The sequence below is a fragment of the Entelurus aequoreus genome, linkage group LG06 (genome assembly GCF_033978785.1).
Source record: "Entelurus aequoreus isolate RoL-2023_Sb linkage group LG06, RoL_Eaeq_v1.1, whole genome shotgun sequence".
NCBI lineage: Eukaryota > Metazoa > Chordata > Actinopteri > Syngnathiformes > Syngnathidae > Entelurus > Entelurus aequoreus.
In genome coordinates this window covers 27,197,983-27,217,195 of record NC_084736.1, presented here as the reverse complement: position 1 = coordinate 27,217,195, position 19,213 = coordinate 27,197,983, and the positions used below count along the sequence as shown (strand labels likewise).

General features: G+C 43.9%; 1 protein-coding gene and 1 pseudogene across 1 annotated transcript in view; one reads left to right on the top strand and one right to left on the bottom strand.

The window, feature by feature from the left end:
• The window catches only part of LOC133652725 (alpha-1,6-mannosylglycoprotein 6-beta-N-acetylglucosaminyltransferase B-like), a 651,209-nt gene that overhangs the window by 436,509 nt on the left and 195,487 nt on the right, over window positions 1–19,213 (bottom strand). The window lies entirely within an intron of this gene.
• LOC133652088 (myosin-4-like) overlaps window positions 1–19,213 on the top strand; it is a 25,374-nt pseudogene extending 6,161 nt beyond the window's left edge.

Sequence of the window (19,213 nt, the reverse complement as noted above, 5' to 3'; positions counted from 1 at the left end):
AACAAGATTTCGTCAAGAAAGCAAGCGAAAGGAGCGATGCAGCAGTCAAAGCTAGCTACATGGTGAGTGAGATGGTTGCTAGGGCGGGAAAGCCATTCAAAGAAGGTGAATTCATTAAAAAGTGCATGTTAGATTTTTTTAAAGAAATCTTTTCTTGCGGCCCAGCCTCACCCAGTTTCTGCATCCAGTGGCCCCCAGGTAAATTGAGTTTGAGACCCCTGGTCTAAGTCATTCAAATTAAAAAAAAAATGTTTTTTAATTTAACGCTTACAGTAAATCTCTACAGTATATCAACTTCAGGTTGATATAACATTTAACAAACCAAAAAGGTTTTATGCCTTTTCTGTCAAGACAACTTTGTTTTTTATAATAAAACTGAAATATGCAGTATTTCCCCTACTGCCCAAAACATTCAGAAAGCAATGTTTGATGTGAAGTAATTAGAGCCTTAAAAACATGCAAGACACCATTGATATTAATTCATTGTTATTTTTGAGTAATCACAGTGAAAAGATAAATAAAATCCCAGTAAATATATTTAGGATACAAAAGGTGCCCCACTCAAAGTGATACATTTCTATTAGTTTTTTTTACTTTCAACACTGAAGTTACGAGATCAACTTCAGATATATCTGTCAATTTTACGTTTGAACTATTATTTTGTTTGTTTTATGCTCTTTTGTCAAAGAAAACGTTGATGTTTTTGTATGGCAACCACACAATATATGCAATATTTTCCACATAAAACATTTTAAAGTGAAATATTTGAAATAATTGGAGCCTTGAATAGGTCAATAATTCATTATAACATTGATTTTTTTTTTTTTAAGCAATGGCAAAAAAAGAAAAATAAAGATAGACAAAAGAAAAAAAGCAGCCTGCATGGCAGCTTTGTGTCAACATTGCAACTTTTTCTAGTTAGATTTCACCTCATTCCACTTTTTGTAATGTTTATTTTTTATTTTTGCAAAAGCATATCCAGAATGTGTGGCGGGCCGGTAAACAATTAGCTGCGGGCCGCAAATGGCCCCCGGGCCGCACTTTGGACACCCCTGCCCTAGGGGAACAACTTTGATATATGGTTGATGAAACGTGATTATATGTGTGAGTGTATGTATGCACATGTGCTTGTGTATGTACAGTATGTGTATATGTATGTTTGTATGTACAGTGAACGTGCGTGTGGATGTATACATTGTATTTGTGTATGTATGTGTGAGCTCATGTACCAATGTAAGCGCGTATATACCTATGTGTGCGCGTGTGTATGTATGAATGTATGTACGTATGTATGTATATATGTATGAATAATTGTGTGTATTTGCGTATGTATGTATGTGTGTACAATATATTTGTCTCACAGTATGTGCAGGAGCCAAAGTACGGCCTATAGCTTAGACCGTGGACGTGTTAGTGTTCTGTCCTGCAGGAGGGCTGTGACAGAACACATCTCTAGAAGTTATGGCGCCATTATATGGTCATTATTATTATTATTATATCATCATTACTATTCTCATGGCTTCTTTAAGTATTCACTGCATCACCAGTGAAAATAATCCCTTCTTTCGGGGCTGCGCTTCCTCGTTGCCTTTGATTCATGAGCTGTCCGCTCGCCGCATATCACATCGGCACATCTTCCGCTGAGGACAACAAATACTATACGTGCGGCCGGCGCCGAGTGACCCCCGAGGGCCCGACGTAGCAGAACCGAGCCGCAACTGAAAATACCCCAAATAGCTCCGAGGCGCTTGCGACCTCGTTGAACTGGGCTGGCGTTTAGCGGGTTTTCGTGCACGGACAACAACTTGGTGTTTGTATCGTGAAGATGGAGAAAAGTACGGCCTTTATACGGCTGGAGCCTATCACAGCTGGACAAACCCTAACAAGTCATAGCAGTAATTATGCTCATTTAAAATGAGCAATTGCAACAATCAAGGTTCTCCTCACAGTTGTTACATAACACACCATGCAGGCCATCAGATGGCCAAGAGTGTGTGTGTGTGTGTGTGTGTGTGTGTGTGTGTGTGTGTGTGTGTGTGTGTGTGTGTGTGTGTGTGTGTGTGTGTGTGTGTGTGTGTGTGTGTGTGTGTGTGTGTGTGTGTGTGTGTGTGTGTGTGTGTGTGTGTGTGTGTGTGTGTGTGTGTGTGTGTGTGTGTGTGTGTGTGTGTGTGTGTGTGTGTGTGTGAGAGACGCTGACACACTTCCACCAGCGGCTCAGCTTTCCTTCCAGATGTTTAGCAGAGACGAGCCGCTGCGAGAGGAGGAGACGTGTCAGCTGAGCGCTGACAAAGTGTCTCGCAGCGTCTCAGCGGGTTCGGGCCTGAAGCCATCGGAGGGAAGAGAACCATCTGCTTTGTGCTCACATGTTAGCTAGCAGCTGCCACAGCTCATTAGGACACGCGGTACACTTTAGCGCAGCGTGGACTTCATCCAGCACTGACAGCGTGCACGATGCCGCGTGGAGGGAGCGTGGCTATGTGCTTCACGATACATGTGGACGGCGTGGTGCGGTTTGGGAGAGTGGCCGTGTCAGCAACCTGAGGGTTCCTGGTTCGATCCCCGTTTTCTACCACCCTAGTCATGTCCGTTGTGTCCTTGAACAAGACACTTCACCCTTGCTCCTGATGGGTCGTGGTTAGCGCCTGGCAGTGGAAATAGTGTCAAAGCGCTTTGAGTGACTTGAAGGTAGAAAAGCGCTATACAAGTATAACCCATTTACATGTGGATCCCACCCCACAGCACAGTTGCATGGGAAGGGGCGTGGCTCTATCTTCATGAAATTGCATGGCTTTATGCTCCATGGTTCATGGTTCCACAGTCCTTCAAGTGACCTGTAGCACAGGGGTGGGCAATTAATTTTTACCGGGGGCCGCATGAGCTACCCGAGCACTGCTGGAGGGCCACATCGACAATATTTCAATTAAATTTTGCTCAATATTATTTTTGATATATACCGTAAGATAAATAATAATAATAATAATAATAATAATTAATAATAATAGTAATACTTCAACATAGTGTGTGTAACAGCATTCCATGACTAATATAAATAAATTAACATTAATAATAAATGACAGTAAAATAAGCACACGTATGACTGAGGAGTCATAGTGTAACTTTGTGTGGTGTTTGAGTTGTCCGACTTTTTGTGTGGCCATAAACGCACCAGTGGTTTAGTGCTATGCGTGTTGGTGACAGATGACAAGTTGGTTTTGGCCTGGTTTGTACGGCAGAAAATGACTAGTTTTTCGAGATAAAAGTGTTTTACTCATGTTTTTGGTGTGGTTATGTCCGAATATAAACAGTTTTGCTCAATAAAGTGATTGATATAATTCCTGTCCTCGAAGCATCTCGATAGACGTTACAATAATTGAACAGTGTTCAATTGAACGGTGTTGACGAACACCATTAGGGCCGCTTGTTGTCACTGTCACTCAAAGTTGCATTGCAAAATTCCATAGAATAAATATGTTTATTTTGTTTAGAATTCAGATGGGATTTGATTTGGTGCGCGGCATATACTTGCTGCGCGCAGCGGACGCTTGAGCAGTGCGCAATTGCGCAGGCACGCACCTTAGGTGAGGGGACGTTGCTTTGCAGTTCATGTCTTGTTGAAAACACGGCATTCCTCATCAACTTTTCTCTTTTTAGCGTCTCGGGTGTAAACCGTGCATCACTTGTCGCTGCATGTGCACCTTCACTCGCAGGTTACACACGGACACACGCCCATAAATAATACTTTTCAAAATAAAAGCAGCACAGTTGTATTGCACGCACGACATAGATGTTTTTTCAACTTTATTTTGTAATTGCAGCTGTTCACATTCACTCACAATCACGCACACGCATACGTCCACACGGAAGTAATACAAATAACGATTTTCAAAACAAAAGCAGCACCGTTGTATTGCACACTCGACATAGATACTTTTTTAAATTTATTTTGTCATTTATAATTGGCCTCACGCGGGCCGGACAGGGACGCACAAAGGGCCGGATGCGGCCCGCGGGCCGCAGAATGCCCAGGTCTGCTGTAGCACCTCCTTGCTGGGTGCAGACATACTACTTGTATACCAGGGGTCTGCAACTTGCGGCTATTGAGCCGCATGCAACTCTTTTAACCCTCTGTTGTGGTTCCATCTAGTTCAGGGGTGCAGGCGAGCTACTTTTCAATTGATCAAGTAGAGAGGATCTACCTCTAGGGTTGCAAAATTCCGGGAATATTAAAAGTTGGAAAATTTCCATGAGAATTAACGGGAATATATGGGAATTAACGGGAAATTAATGGGAATAAACATTGAATGCAACATGCTAGATCTTGCAGCATGATTATTAGCTAAAACAACCTGATTTAATGCAAATTCCGTTGAATTTCAACCCTGCACTGTGCATTCCTACATCACATGTGCAGATAATTCCCAGCATGCTACACACTACAGCAGGGCTATTGAGGCCACACTAGTATTTGAGCCCAAGGACTTCATCCAGTCAGGTAATTTGCAAATCAAATTGCCCCTCTGGGACAATAAAGATTTTCTAAGTCTAAGTCTAAGGTAAGTTTTGATGATATTACTTGGGTAAATATATTTGATCTATGGTATTTAAGTTTAATAGAGGTGTAATTGCTTGTTACTGTATGACTGTAGACTACTCCAGCAGACTTCCACTCAAGTTAGCTAGCTAGCTGTTCCTGTACTTGTTAAATGATTTTGGGGCCAATATCTCTAGCTAGCTAGGTTTATGTACGACCACAGTCTCATAATGAACCAAAAATATTTCTCTGTTAGCCGTGATGCTAATTTTCTCTATGTTGAATCCCATTCATTTATGCTAACAACGTTAGCGATCCGAATTGACCTTTTTTGTGATCTGTAAAGTTCAACTAGCAAATACTAAATCAAAACGTGTAGTTTCCTCTGCCTTCTGTTCTGCTAGCCATTCTGTTGTCATACAAGAATGTAGGTTATAGTTTGATTTAGCATGCTGATTGAGTGTTCATTTATTCATCTAGTCTATTTCTATTAATTTGTCCATCAGTAACATATTTTTAAAGACTACTCCAATTGTTAAGATGACTATTTATATCTGTGTGTGGCTTTGCATTAGTGTTTTACAAGCTTCTCATCTTATTCTACAGAATAAGATGGACAGTGTCCAACTTTGAATAATCAAAAAATGGTAAAAATTTCCAAATTTACCGGAAACTTTCCACCTCTTTGCAACCCTATCTACCTCATTCATATATATAATTGATATGTATTTATTTATGAAAGAGACGTTTTTGTTAACAAGTTAAAGGTGTCTAATGATAATACAAGCATGTTTAACACATATAGATTCCTTTCTTTTATGAAGACAAGAATATAAGTTGGTGTATTACCTGATTCTGATGACTTATAATTTTAAACATCCAAGAGTGCGAACAAATTTGAAGCAAATGTGCTTGTCTGTTGCTGGTGTGAAAGCATGGAATTCTCTAGACAAAGACTTAAAAAGTTGCAAGAATATCTTTGAATTTAAAAATAATACAAAAAGAGACAACTGGAATTATATCAAACTGATTTTTGATTTTGATTGGACGTGTCATTTTGAAAATGCTTAAACGAAAATTAAAAGTATGTTGGAGTTGGGGTGTTGGTGGAGGGAACAGTGATAAAGTCATCTACAATAATTTGTGTTAAAAAGGGGGCAGATAAATATAAGAATAGTATTCTTCCATCTGCTCCTTTTTGATCATGGAAATGTATAAGAAACAAAAAAAACAATGAAAGTGTCAACTGTATATGGCTTGTATATATGCATTTTCATGAAAGGAATAAAAAGAAATGATGATGACTTGCATTGATTGGAATCAGACAGCAGTGCTGATAACGTCCACATTTTCAAATGGAGGAGAAAAAAAAGTCCTCCTTTCTGTCCAATACCACTTGAAAGTGGTTGGTATTATGCATCTTATTTGTCCAGCTTCCATACTCGTTTTTACACACTTTACAAGAAATACATTGGAGGCAAACTCCGTAGCTTGCTAGCTTGTGCACGCCAGATTTCTGAGACTCTTATTTTGTTAGCGCAGGCAGGATGAAGCAGCGCTTTTTATTGTGAAGACAGGAACTGTGCAGTCGGTCTTTAGAGTTTTGACAGCAGGTATGGCGCGAGAGTCTGTTGAAATAAAAAGTGTTTCCCGCCTTCCTGTGTGTCATTTTTTCTTAATAATAATCTCACAGCAGCCAGCGTCATCTCACAAGACCCTCGGGTGCCGTGAATGTCAATTAAGTGACGAAAGTGACGTCATAGTGAAGTTTGATTATTGCAAATTTTTAGGTCTATTTTTTTAATGCCTGGCTGGCGATCGACTGACACAACCTCCGCGATCGACCGGTAATGGGCACCTCTGATCTAGTTTATGCTTCTGTGTAGTGCAGTCACTATGCTGTCCCATTGTCATTAGCTTTTTAAAGTTCTGCAACAGCCATTCAATTCTAGGGTCAGTGTTTTCTGCCGATAAACCATGACACTTAAAGCTGGGGTACCTAAGTTATATTCTTTAATAAATAAAAAAAATCATATTAGCATCATACAGTATATCATAACAGTAATCATTTATGAAAAAATTGTACGTCTGTGTGCTGTCTGTGCCTTATTATTAAGTATTTTAGTAAATAAAACCCCGAAAGACAAAATAATTTGTCTTCGTGGCATGCGACCCTCCAGATCCAACCACAGGGATTAGAGAAAGGAGGGGTGAGCAGAGCCCACGAAGGGCGGGGCTTGTAAGGACTAATCAGACTGAATGCAAGACAGCAAAATGGCGTTGTTTATTTTTGAGTCTGCAAACCAAAACAAAGCCAACATAGAAGCAAATATAATATTTACTGACTTGTAACGTGCGTCAAGACGAGATGGCGCTCGAAAGACGAGCGGCGACAGGAAGCGCAGGAGACGCTCGTGCGGCCAGCCAGCAGTTGTCCTGAGGACACCACATTCTCTTGTGTTGCGGTCTGATCAACGGTGGCGCGCAAATAGCCTTGAACTCTGACCTGCGTTAAACACAGAAAGAGTACAGCCAACAATCCAACACCTCAAATTAAAATCAACAGATTTCAAATGAAGCATGTGATGCTGCTGAAATAACGAGGTTGACATGTGAGAAGATGTGGGGTCAAAGGTAACGCTGCATCGAGTGTCATGGCGCCAGCTTCCACAATGCACTGTTGACTTTGGAGCGCCGCCTCCTGAATCCAGGCTTTGGTGGCCTTTGTTTCCTGGCCAGCTGCTGTCAGTAATCCTGACAAGAACATCTTCAAATGCTCCTCAGCTGTTTGCCTGATCCATGAAAAAACAACTCGAGTGAGACCTCCCTGTTCCTGCCTAATCACAGGAAATGATCACACAAGTGCAGCGTGTAGTTCAATAACAATTTGACACTTTGTGATTTTGGATTATTCCTGGAGTCTTCCTGAAGGACTTGTTGAGATGATCATGAATTTTTGCAATCATATCCGTCAAACAACAATAGAGAAAGAATGTGATGTTTGTTCTAAATATAACAAGAACTCTGATCCGTCCTCATCCAGGAGGAGCAGCAGGTTCCGGAACCTAAAGCCAACATGTGATCGTAGGGCAGGACGTCCCTTGCATCAAGGACGACGGTGTGGTATAAAAGACGTGATGTTGGTGATCTCACCTTCATCTTCACGCTGACTTCCTGTAGTTCAGGTTCAGACGCTCTTCTCAGCTTGTCTCTTACCTCTCAGCAGGAGACCATGAGCACCGATGGCGAGATGGCGATCTTCGGGCCGGCCGCCCAGTACCTCCGCAAATCCGAGCGGGAGAGGATAGAGGCGCAGTCCCTCCCCTTTGACAGCAAAACGGCTTGCTTTGTCTGTGAGGACAAGGAGCTGTACGTCAAGGCCTCTGTGCAGGACAAGGCGGACGACAAAGTCACCGTCAAGACGGAGGACGACAAAGTGTGTGGACACAAGAGAAGTGTTTTATTCATTTGTCTTCTCAGTCGGGTTGTCTTCTGATGTAATTTTTGTCCACAGACGTTGATTGTGAAGGAGGACCAAGTTTTTCCCATGAACCCGCCAAAGTTTGACAAAATCGAGGACATGGTCATGATGACGCACCTTCACGAGCCCGCCGTTCTCTTCAACCTGAAGGAGCGCTATGCTGCCTGGATGATCTATGTAGGTCCAAATAAGTATTTTTCTCTTAAATAGACCAGTTTGTCCTCAAATCCTACTTTTACCAACAAGTCTAACCTGTAAGTGTTGATTTGGAACGTAGACGTACTCTGGTCTCTTCTGCGTAACGGTCAATCCCTACAAATGGTTGCCGGTCTACAACCCTGAGGTGGTCCAGGCCTACCGAGGCAAGAAAAGGATGGAGGTTCCTCCTCACATCTTTGCGCTGTCAGATAACGCCTATCAGTTGATGCTGACGGGTAGGTTGGCGCCACAACGACAAACTTCCTGTCCTTGTTGTTTTGCTCACACAAGCTCTTTGTGTTCTCCTGTAGATCGTGTGAATCAGTCCATCCTCATCACGTAAGCAGACAAAGTTATTATTTCTAGTGGCAGAGGGGTGACGTTAGCTGTTGACTTTATCGTTTCCAGTGGAGAGTCTGGCGCAGGAAAGACGGTCAACACCAAGCGGGTCATTCAGTACTTTGCTACCATTGCCGTGTCCGCAGACAAGAAGAAAGAGAACAACAGTAAAATGAAGGTTTGTTGTAGAAGTTGTATGGTGGCGGACAATTCGATTGGTTAATCGCATTGTCCACAGGGAACGCTGGAGGACCAGATCATCCAGGCCAACCCCCTGCTGGAAGCTTTTGGGAATGCCAAAACCGTGAGGAATGACAACTCTTCTCGCTTTGTGAGTTTTTTGGCTCAGTATCTCGTCAAAAGTCGCTCCTAGCCGACACTAAAGACGTTTTTTCTCAATCAGGGTAAATTTATACGCATTCACTTTGGCGCCACCGGCAAACTGGCGTCTGCAGATATCGAAACATGTAAGTTTGTAAAAGTTGTTTCATTCCAAATTACATAAATCACATGAAGAAAAAAAAAAGTATTTCTATGATGAAAGATCTGCTGGAGAAGTCCAGAGTGTCCTTCCAGCTGGCAGCCGAGAGAAGCTATCACATCTTCTATCAACTAACATGCAACAAGAAGCCAGAACTCATCGGTAAGAGGACCACGATATCATCTCCATGTTACAAACACTTAATCTTGTTTACCTTCAGACCTGCTCCTCATCAGCACCAACCCCTACGACTTCGCCTTCATCAGCCAGGGCGAGATCTGCGTCAAAAGCATTGACGACGCAGAGGAGCTAATGGCGACTGACGTGAGTGTCGCCACGAGAGGTCTTCTACTCTTAAAGGAGCGACGGACCACTGAAAAACAGGTCGACTTGTTTGTGCTGCAGGAATCCTTCGACATTTTGGGCTTCACTTCGGAAGAAAAGATGTCCGTCTACAAGCTGACTGGTGCCGTGATGCATTATGGGAACATGAAGTTCAAGCAGAAACAGCGAGAGGAGCAGGCGGAGCCAGACGGCACTGAAGGTGAGAACATCCATCAGAGTAACCTATGAATCTTGACAACATCACATTGATGTTGCATTTCACTTTGTTTTGCTAATAATACTTCTGATGCAAATAAAAGACGTTGAACTTGCACATGTGTACCAACTGTGCTCAACTGGGCTTTTATTTGGTTTGATTTGCTGTCATTGTTTCTGTATTCTTTTTGCACTACACAATCACAAACTGTTCTATTCTATTTGTAATCTATTGCTATTAACCTATGCTATTTTTAACCTATTCTATTGACATTGTTATACACAGTACATACTATCGCTCTTGTGGCACTCACTGGGCACAAATCTGGTACCTTGCAATAACAATGAAGTTCCTTGAGTTCTTGAATCAAATGTTGATTAAAAACCGCAGAGGCTGACAAAGCAGCTTATCTGATGGGTCTTAACTCTGCTGACCTGCTGAAGAACCTCTGCTACCCCCGCGTGAAGGTGGGCAACGAGTACGTCACAAAAGGACAAAATGTGCAACAGGTACGACCATCTAACGTCTGACATTTTACATGTCACGCTTGTGGGTGACATGCGAACACTTGACTGCAGCACAATTATGAAATTCGACACCTGCTTTTAAATTTGACTACAACTGTGCTTTAATTGATACTTTCATTCCACAAATTGACACAAATATTCTCCTCCTTTCAGGTGTACAACGCCATTGGAGCTCTGGCTAAATCTGTGTATGAAAAGATGTTTTTGTGGATGGTGCAGCGCATTAACCAGCAGCTGGACACCAAGCAGCCCAGGCAGCACTTCATTGGCGTTCTCGACATTGCTGGCTTTGAAATCTTTGACGTAAGTCATCCTCTCACCGAGAAGACATGATGTTCTCTACTGGTCATTTTCCAAACTTCATTTGTTTTATTGTTCTAACATTCATCGGCCTGAGCTTATTGAGTTGAGTGAGTAGAAGCTTCTCCATAGTTCAACAGCATGGAGCAGTTGTGCATCAACTTCACCAACGAGAAGCTGCAGCAGTTCTTCAACCACCACATGTTTGTGCTGGAGCAAGAAGAGTACAAGAAGGAAGGAATTGACTGGGAGTTCATTGACTTTGGCATGGACTTGGCAGCCTGCATCGAGCTCATTGAGAAGGTGAGATGATCCCTTTGCTCTGCTGGGATGTCAATGTGTGGTCACTCAAGTGTGTTTGTCCACCAGCCAATGGGCATCTTTTCCATCCTGGAGGAGGAGTGCATGTTTCCAAAATCAACTGACACCTCCTTCAAGAACAAACTTTATGACCAACATCTGGGCAAGAACAGCTGCTTCTTGAAGCCCAAAGTGGTCAAGGGCAAGCCTGAGGCTCACTTCTCCCTGATGCACTACGCCGGCACGGTGGACTACAATATCAGCGGCTGGTTGGAGAAAAACAAGGACCCCTTGAACGATTCTGTGGTGCAACTGTACCAGAAGTCATCAGTCAAAATCCTCTCAATAATTTACGTCAGCTTCTCTGCCTCCGACGGCAAGTTTTCATGATATCTTCTGCACGTTCACAAACTGTCCAAACATGAAAGATGTGAGAAAATACCGCATTTTCCAGACTATAGAGCGCACCGGTATACAAGCAGGAATTTATAGAAGAAAAAACATTTTCCATATATTATCCGCACCGGAATATAAGCCGCAGATATATACGTTGTGATACTAGTTAAATATTTTGTTAATGTTTATTTACATACTGTCATTGTTTCCAAACAGTGTCTGCAACACGGCAGTAAAACAGCTGATCAAACACAACAGAAGTCATCGTCATGGACCCACTAGCTGCAGAAGCTAGCTCTCCAATCAGCTAAACAGACTCAATAACTTCACGCTGACGTTTTGGTGAATTTACGGAATAATTTGTTAAATTGAAGCAATACAAACAGAATGCCATTGTAAGTTACTAATACTTACACAGACACCCGTAAATGTGTTAGCATAGTAGGTAATGCTAACGACGCTAGCTTCATCACATTACGATAGCATGTACAAATATGCATGAAAACACTCTGACTGACGTCACACATGGGACAGTTTAATACGTATGAATTGTCTTAGTTATATTGTAAAATTTACAAACGTTGCTTGGAGTGATAAATGAAGAATCATTTCGAGCAAAACATTTGGTCCAGGCATTAAAACAGGAAGTACATTTTCAACCTGCAACACCTGCAGTGAGCAAACTCGTCCAAAAGATGGCGCCATAGCACAAACAATAACATATCATTCCTGTGTTGGGTATATTTAAAACTATTGAACACAAAACATTATGGCCATTAGTGAAAAAAAATCCATAAATTAGCCGCACCGTTTTATTAGCTGCAAGGTTCGAAGAGTAGGAAAAAAGTAGCAGCTTGTAGTCTGGAAATTACGATATTTTAAACATGCTTCATACATGCAGATGCACCTGCTGGAGGAGCCAAGAAAGGGTCGAAGAAGAAGGGAGCATCTTTTCAAACAGTATCAGCACTGTTCAGGGTACGAATATTTTAACACTGAAGTCAAACGTTACTAATCATCACAAACATTAGTAAACATTACATAATCAAGATGTCAAAACTAGAGATGTCCAATAAGGGCTTTTTTACCGATATCCGATATTCCGGTATTGTCCAACTCTTAATTACAAATACCGATATCGACCGATACCAATATATACAGTCGTGGAATTAACACATTATTATGCTTAATTTTGTTGTGATGCCCCGCTGGATGCATTAAACAATGTAACAAGGTTTTCCAAAATAAATCAACTTAAGTTATGGAAAAAAATGCCAACATGGCACTGCCATATTTATTATTGAAGTCACAAAGTGCATTACTTTTTTTAACATGCCTCAAAACAGCAGCTTGGAATTTGGGACATGCTCTCCCTGAGAGAGCATGAGGAGGTTGAGGTGGGCGGGGTTGGGGGTGGCGGGGTTGAAGTGTGTGTGGGGGGGGGTAGGGGGCTAGGGGTTAGCGGGGGGTGTATATGGTAGTGTCCCGGAAGAATTAGTGCTGTAAGGGGTTCTGGGTATTTGTTCTGTTGTGTTTATGTTGTGTTACGGTGCGGATGTTCTCCCGAAATGTGTTTGTCATTCTTGTTTGGTGTGGGTTCACAGTGTGGCGCATATTTGTAACAGTGTTAAAGTTGTTTATATGACCACCCTCAGTGTGACCTGTATGGCTGTTGACCAAGAATGCCTTGCATTCACTTGTGTGTGTGAAAAGGCGTAGATATTATGTGATTGGGCCGGCACGCAAAGGCAGTGCCTTTAAGGTTTATTGGCGCTCTGTACTTCTCCCTATGTCCGTGTACACAGCGGCGTTTTATAAAGTCATACATTTTACTTTTTGAAACCCATACCGATAATTTTGAAACCAATACCGATAATTTCCGACATTACATTTTAAAGCATTTATCGGCCGATAATATCGGCAGTCCGATATTATCGGACATCTCTAGTTAAAACCAAACAAGATGTCAAATGCTTTGCGAGAGTCTTTGGGAAGAACCTCTTGTGTAATTATTCCTTGCAGGAAAACCTCGGGAAGCTCATGACCAACCTGAGGACCACTCATCCACACTTTGTCAGATGCCTCATTCCAAATGAGACAAAAACTCCGGGTAGATGTTCTCACCTTCACCAAAATGCAGCAAAGTCATGATGCATGATGTTTGTTGTTGAGACACGCATTACTTGATTTCGTGAATGAATGTGCTCCACAGGCATTATGGAAAACCACCTGGTCATCCACCAGCTGCGCTGCAACGGTGTGCTTGAAGGCATCCGCATCTGCAGGAAAGGATTTCCCAGCAGGATTCTGTATGGAGACTTCAAGCAGAGGTAAGCAGAAAGTTCACATTAACATCTCCCTTGAATAAGTTTCTTTAAGGAGTACTGTTGCTTTTCCAGATACAGGATTTTAAATGCAAGCGCAGTTCCAGAAGGACAGTTCATGGACAACAAGAAGGCTGCAGAAAAACTTCTGGGCTCTATCGATGTGGACCACACACAGTACAAGTTTGGACACACTAAGGTTCTGAATGATTGAGCGTGATGAAAAGATAGCTATGCTCAACAAGTCAACTTTATTCACCTCGTTGTTTCTTTCAGGTGTTTTTTAAAGCCGGCCTGCTGGGTGCTCTGGAGGAAATGAGAGATGAGCGCTTGGCTCAGGTTGTGATGTCCACTCAGGCGCTGTGTCGAGGGTACCTGATCCGGCTGGAATACCAGAAAATGATGGCCAGGAAGTAATTATGTTTGCTGTGGAATCACTCTTGCTAGTGCTGTAAATCTAGCATGTGCTGTTCTCTCCTTAGGGAAGCCATCTACACCATCCAGTACAACTTCCGTTCCTTTATGAACGTCAAACACTGGCCGTGGATGAAGCTGTACTTTAAGCTTAAACCTCTGCTGAAGAGCGCTGAGGCTGAGAAGGAAATGGTCCAAATGAAGGTGGACCACACAAAGCTCAAAGAAGATTTGGCCAAGTCAGAAAACCGGCGGAGAGAAATGGAGGAGAAAATGGTCTCCGTTGTACAGGAGAGGAACGACCTTCTTCTCCAAGTCCAGGCGGTAAGTTTCAGACCATTCACAGTCAGGTCCAATGAGCAACCAACCAACCAACCAACCATTTCGCTTGTAATATAACAACCGCTGTAGCTATCAAGCTCCTCATCTTGTGTCCTTTGTCAGGAGGCAGACAACCTGCTGGATGCTGAGGAGCGATGTGAGGGACTAATCAAGAGCAAGATCCAACTAGAGGCCAAGTTAAACGAAGTAATGGAGAGACTGGAGGATGAAGAGGAGTTGAATGCCGAGCTGACGACCAAGAAGCGAAAGCTGGAAGATGAGTCCTCTGAGCTAAAGAGGGACATTGATGACCTAGAACTGACCTTGGCCAAAGTTGAAAAAGAGAAGCACGCCCTGGAAAATAAGGTGAGTGGACCATTCTGCACGCCTAACAAGATGTATCACTTCTCACTAACTTCTGACTGAAGGTGAAAAACCTGACGGACGAGATCATGAGTCAGGATGACAGCATCAGCAAACTGTCCAAAGAGAAGAAGGCTCTACAGGAAGCCCATCAGCAGACCTTGGATGACCTGCAGTCCGAGGAGGAGAAGGTCAACATCCTCAGCAAGGCCAAAGCTAAACTAGAGCAGCAGGTTGACGAGGTTAGCCGCTGCCTAGTCACTAAGGCAATAACGACTGTGGTGTGCTGCTGTCAAAAGTTCCACTATTCTTGTAGCTGGAGGGTTCGCTAGAGCACGAGAAGAAGATCCGGATGGAGCAGGAGAGAGCTAGGAGAAAGCTGGAAGGTGATCTGAAACTTTCCCTTGAGTCTATCATGGATCTGGAAAATGAGAAGCAGCAGCTGGACGAGAAGCTTAAAAAGTATACCCCTCTCCTAAAGCCTCTTAGAAACTTTCTTGTGTTGATATTATTTTTTTCTTCAGCAAAGCTTTGTTTAGAGCTGACTTTTTAATTTAAATCTCATTGGCATTGACTTGATTTATTTTGATCCTATCAGCATTGGTAGCTTCTTATTCAGCTAAACTTCTTCTCCAGGAAAGACTTTGAGGCCTCGCAGCTGCAGACCAAAGTTGAGGATGAACAAGCTCTCAGTTCACAGCTCCAGAAAAAAATCAAAGAGATCCAAGTGAGAGATTTTGTCTCTGCCTGACTCGAGGCCAAAACTAAACTTCTTTATGAGGCTTAGTTTGTTGACATAATTTGTCATTCGCAGGCCCGAACTGAAGAACTAGAGGAGGAAATGGAGGCTGAGCGTGCCGCTCGAGCCAAAGTAGAGAAGCAGAGGTCGGATTTGTCTCGAGAGCTGGAGGACATCACAGAGAGACTTGAGGAGGCGGGAGCTTCTATTGTAGCTCAGGTTGAGTTGACCAAGAAGCAGGAGGCTGAGTTCCTCAAACTGCGCAGAGAGCTGGAGGAGCGTTCACTGCAGCACGAGGCCACGTCGGCCGCCCTGCGCAAGAAGCACGCCGACAGTGTGGCTGAGCTGGGGGAGCAGCTGGACAACGTCCAGAGGGTCCGGCAGAAACTGGACAAGGAGAAGAGTGAGCTGAGGCTGGAGATGGACGACCTGTCCGGCAATTTGGAATGTGTTGCAAAAGCCAAAGTGAGGCGGGGTAACTTGCATGTTTTATCACGACAGCACGACAAATTGGACATGCTGACAGGAAACTGTCTTCCTCTAATTAAGATTCATTCAGAGAAGATGTGCCGCTCCCTAGAAGATCAGCTGAGTGAGGTTAAAGCCAAAGAGGACGAGCAGCAGAGATTAATAAACGACCTTTCTAGCCAAAACACTCGGCTGCAGACCGAAAATGGTAAACAAGACCTGAACCTGTCGGCATCACCTGTACGTCCTTCATGGTTGTCATTGTTTGTTTCTACGTGTGCAACAGTTGAAATATCTCGCCAGCTGGAGGAGAAAGACGCTCTCCTCTCTCAGTTTACTCGGGGAAAACAAGGCTTCCTACAGCAGATCGAGGAGCTTAAAAGGTTTCACGAGGAGGAGGTCAAGGTGAGCACGAACCTAAAAGTCATGTGAGACAGAACAACACAAGATGCCATGCCTGCCATTTGTCTGAAGGCAAAAAGCGCGCTGGCCCACGGCTTGCAATCCAGCCAACATGACTGTGAGCTGCTGAGAGAACAGTATGAGGAGGAGCAGGAGGCCAAAGCCGAACTCCATCGCTGCCTTTCCAAGGCCAACAGTGACGTGGCTCAGTGGAGAACTAAATACGAGACGGATGCCATCCAGCGTAACGAGGAGCTGGAGGAAGCCAAGTAAGAAGTGCTGCTTCAACAGGGGACGGGGCCTTGTGGCATTTGACAAGACATGTTTTTTTTTTTTCTGCAGGAAAAAGCTGGCTCTGCGTTTGCAGGAAGCAGAAGAAGCTGTGGAAGCGGTCAACTCCAAGTGCTCGTCTCTGGAGAAGACAAAGCAGAGGCTGCAGGGAGAGGTGGAGGACTTAATGATGGAGGTCGAGAGGTCCAACGCCGCTGCCGCCACTTTGGACAAGAGGCAGAGAAATTTTGATAAGGTCTCGATGTTTACAGCTCTTGCTACAAGAGTAACATCATTGACATCTGTAGGTACAAGACCTAAAATATATTTAACTCATCTTTCTGCAGGTTATAGCTGAGTGGAAGCAGAAGTATGAAGAGGGTCAGGTAGAGCTGGAGTCAGCTCTTAAAGAAGGGAGGTCTTTGGGCACTGAGAACTTCAAGATGAAGAATGCCTTCGAAGAATGTCTGGAACAACTGGAGACGCTCAAACGGGAAAATAAGAACTTACACCGTACGGCCTGCACTAAGTCGAATCTAGTTTTAATACAAGGACAGTGGTTTTTAAACATTTTACCAAGTACCACCTCAGAAAACACTTGGCTCTCCAAGTACCACCATAAGCACCAACATTAAAATACAGTAGTACATAGTAGGCCTAAGTATTCATTAAAAACAAGGCTTAGGTATTATTTAACAAATATATTTCATATTTTTGGCCACTGAAACATCACACAGTAACACTGTGTTTAAATATAGGAAAATAAAACACTGTACTTTAATAAAGTGATTATTTGGCGTAGATGTAGCCTGCATACCACTCGTGGTACATGTACCACAGTTTGAGAATCCCTGTACTAGGACATACAGTAAGAACTAACCCTGGCGTTTTTATTCCAGAGGAGATTGTGGATCTCAGTGAACAGCTAGGAGAAATGGGAAAAAACATCCATGAGTTGGAGAAATCCAAGAAGCTGGCTGAGCAGGAAAAGTTGGAGGCCCAGACGTCTCTAGAGGAAGCTGAGGTGAACGAACGTAGTCCACAACGTTGTCTATCTCTGCTTCTTGTGACCACCAGTGTCTCTCTGCAGGCCTCTCTAGAACATGAGGAGTCCAAGATCCTGCGAGTCCAGCTGGAGCTCAATCAGGTCAAGAGTGAAGTGGACAAGAAGATAGCTGAGAAGGATGAAGAGCTTGAGCAAATGAAGAGAAACAGCCAGCGGGTCATTGACACCATCCAAAGCAACTTGGATGCCGAGGTGAGGAGCAGGAATGATGCGCTGAGAGTCAAGAAGAAGATGGAGGGAGACCTGAACGAAATGGAGATGCAGCTAAGCCATGCCAACAGACAGGCGGGCGAGGCCCAGAAACAGCTGAGGAATGTTCAAGTTCAACTGAAGGTGAGCAAAGTCTGCCAGAATGTGCAAACATGACGCTCTTACCGAGCTCTTTGTATCGCCGCTCAGGAAGTCCAGATCCATCTCGCCGATGTGCTGAGAAGCAACGACGACATGAAGGAGCAGGTCGCCATAGCCGAGCGCAGGAGCAACCTACTACAGGCGGAAATGGAGGAAGTGAGAGCCGCTCTTGAACAAACGGAGAGGAGTCGCAAACTGGCCGAGCAGGAGCTGCTGGACGCCTGCGAGAGGGTTCAGCTTCTCCACTCGCAGGTTTGAACATCCAAAAACACTTGGATTGTAGATGCCCCAGAACATCCATAGTCGCTCTCTCTCAGCACAATCAGATGTTCAGCTTGAAGAACGCAACCCTACGCAACTATAGATAATGAAGACCAAGAATACAATGACAAATAATAATGAATAATGACAAATGTCAACTAATACTAACAATACATGAAACACTATCTATTTGTACTTTCATTTATATTAGAATACCAGTTTGCTCAACAGTCGCAAGAAGTTGGAGGCAGACTTGTCTCAAATTCAAGGAGAGGTGGAAGACAGCGTCCAAACAGCCCGGAACGCAGAGGAGAAAGCCAAGAAGGCGATCACTGACGTACGTTCCTTCTCCAACCTAAACCTTCCCTCCGAAGGCAGCAATGTAACAATCATGGCTGCAAATCGCAGGCCGCCATGATGGCTGAGGAACTGAAGAAGGAGCAGGACACCAGCGCTCACCTGGAGAGGATGAAGAAGAACCTGGAGACCACCGTCAAGGACCTACAGCAGCGTCTGAATGAGGCAGAGAGCCTCGCCATGAAGGGTGGCAAGAAGCAGCTCCAAAACTAGAAGCGAGGGTGAAATATACGCTGACCTGCTGAAAAGAGGAAGAGCGAAACGTCTCCATGATTATATCTTCTGGTTTGCAGGTGCGTGAGCTGGAAAACGAGCTGGAGACGGAGCAAAGACATGGTTCTGATGCCGTCAAAGGGTCGCGCAAGCTCGAGCGCAAGATTAAGGAACTGACTTATCAGGTAACAACTCACGCCATTGCTTCTTTTCTACAAACTCACAGACACCGTTGTTCCTCCACGTAGTCAGACGAGGACAAGAAGACGGCCATGAGGCTGCAGGAGCTGGTGGACAAACTCCAGTTGAAGGTGAAAGTGTACAAGCGGCAAGCCGAAGAAGCTGTAAGTGCGACACTTTGGCGATCCAACCTTCGAGCGACTCATCAAAGCTACGGGCCGTAGCGTTGACAAGTCGCTCGATGTCACACAGGAAGAGCAGGCCAACGTGCACCTGACCAAACTGAGGAAGGTGCAACACGAGCTGGAAGAGGCCGAGGAACGAGCAGACATCGCCGAGTCTCAGGTCAACAAGATGAAAGTCAAGAATCGCGACATGGCCAAGGTGTGA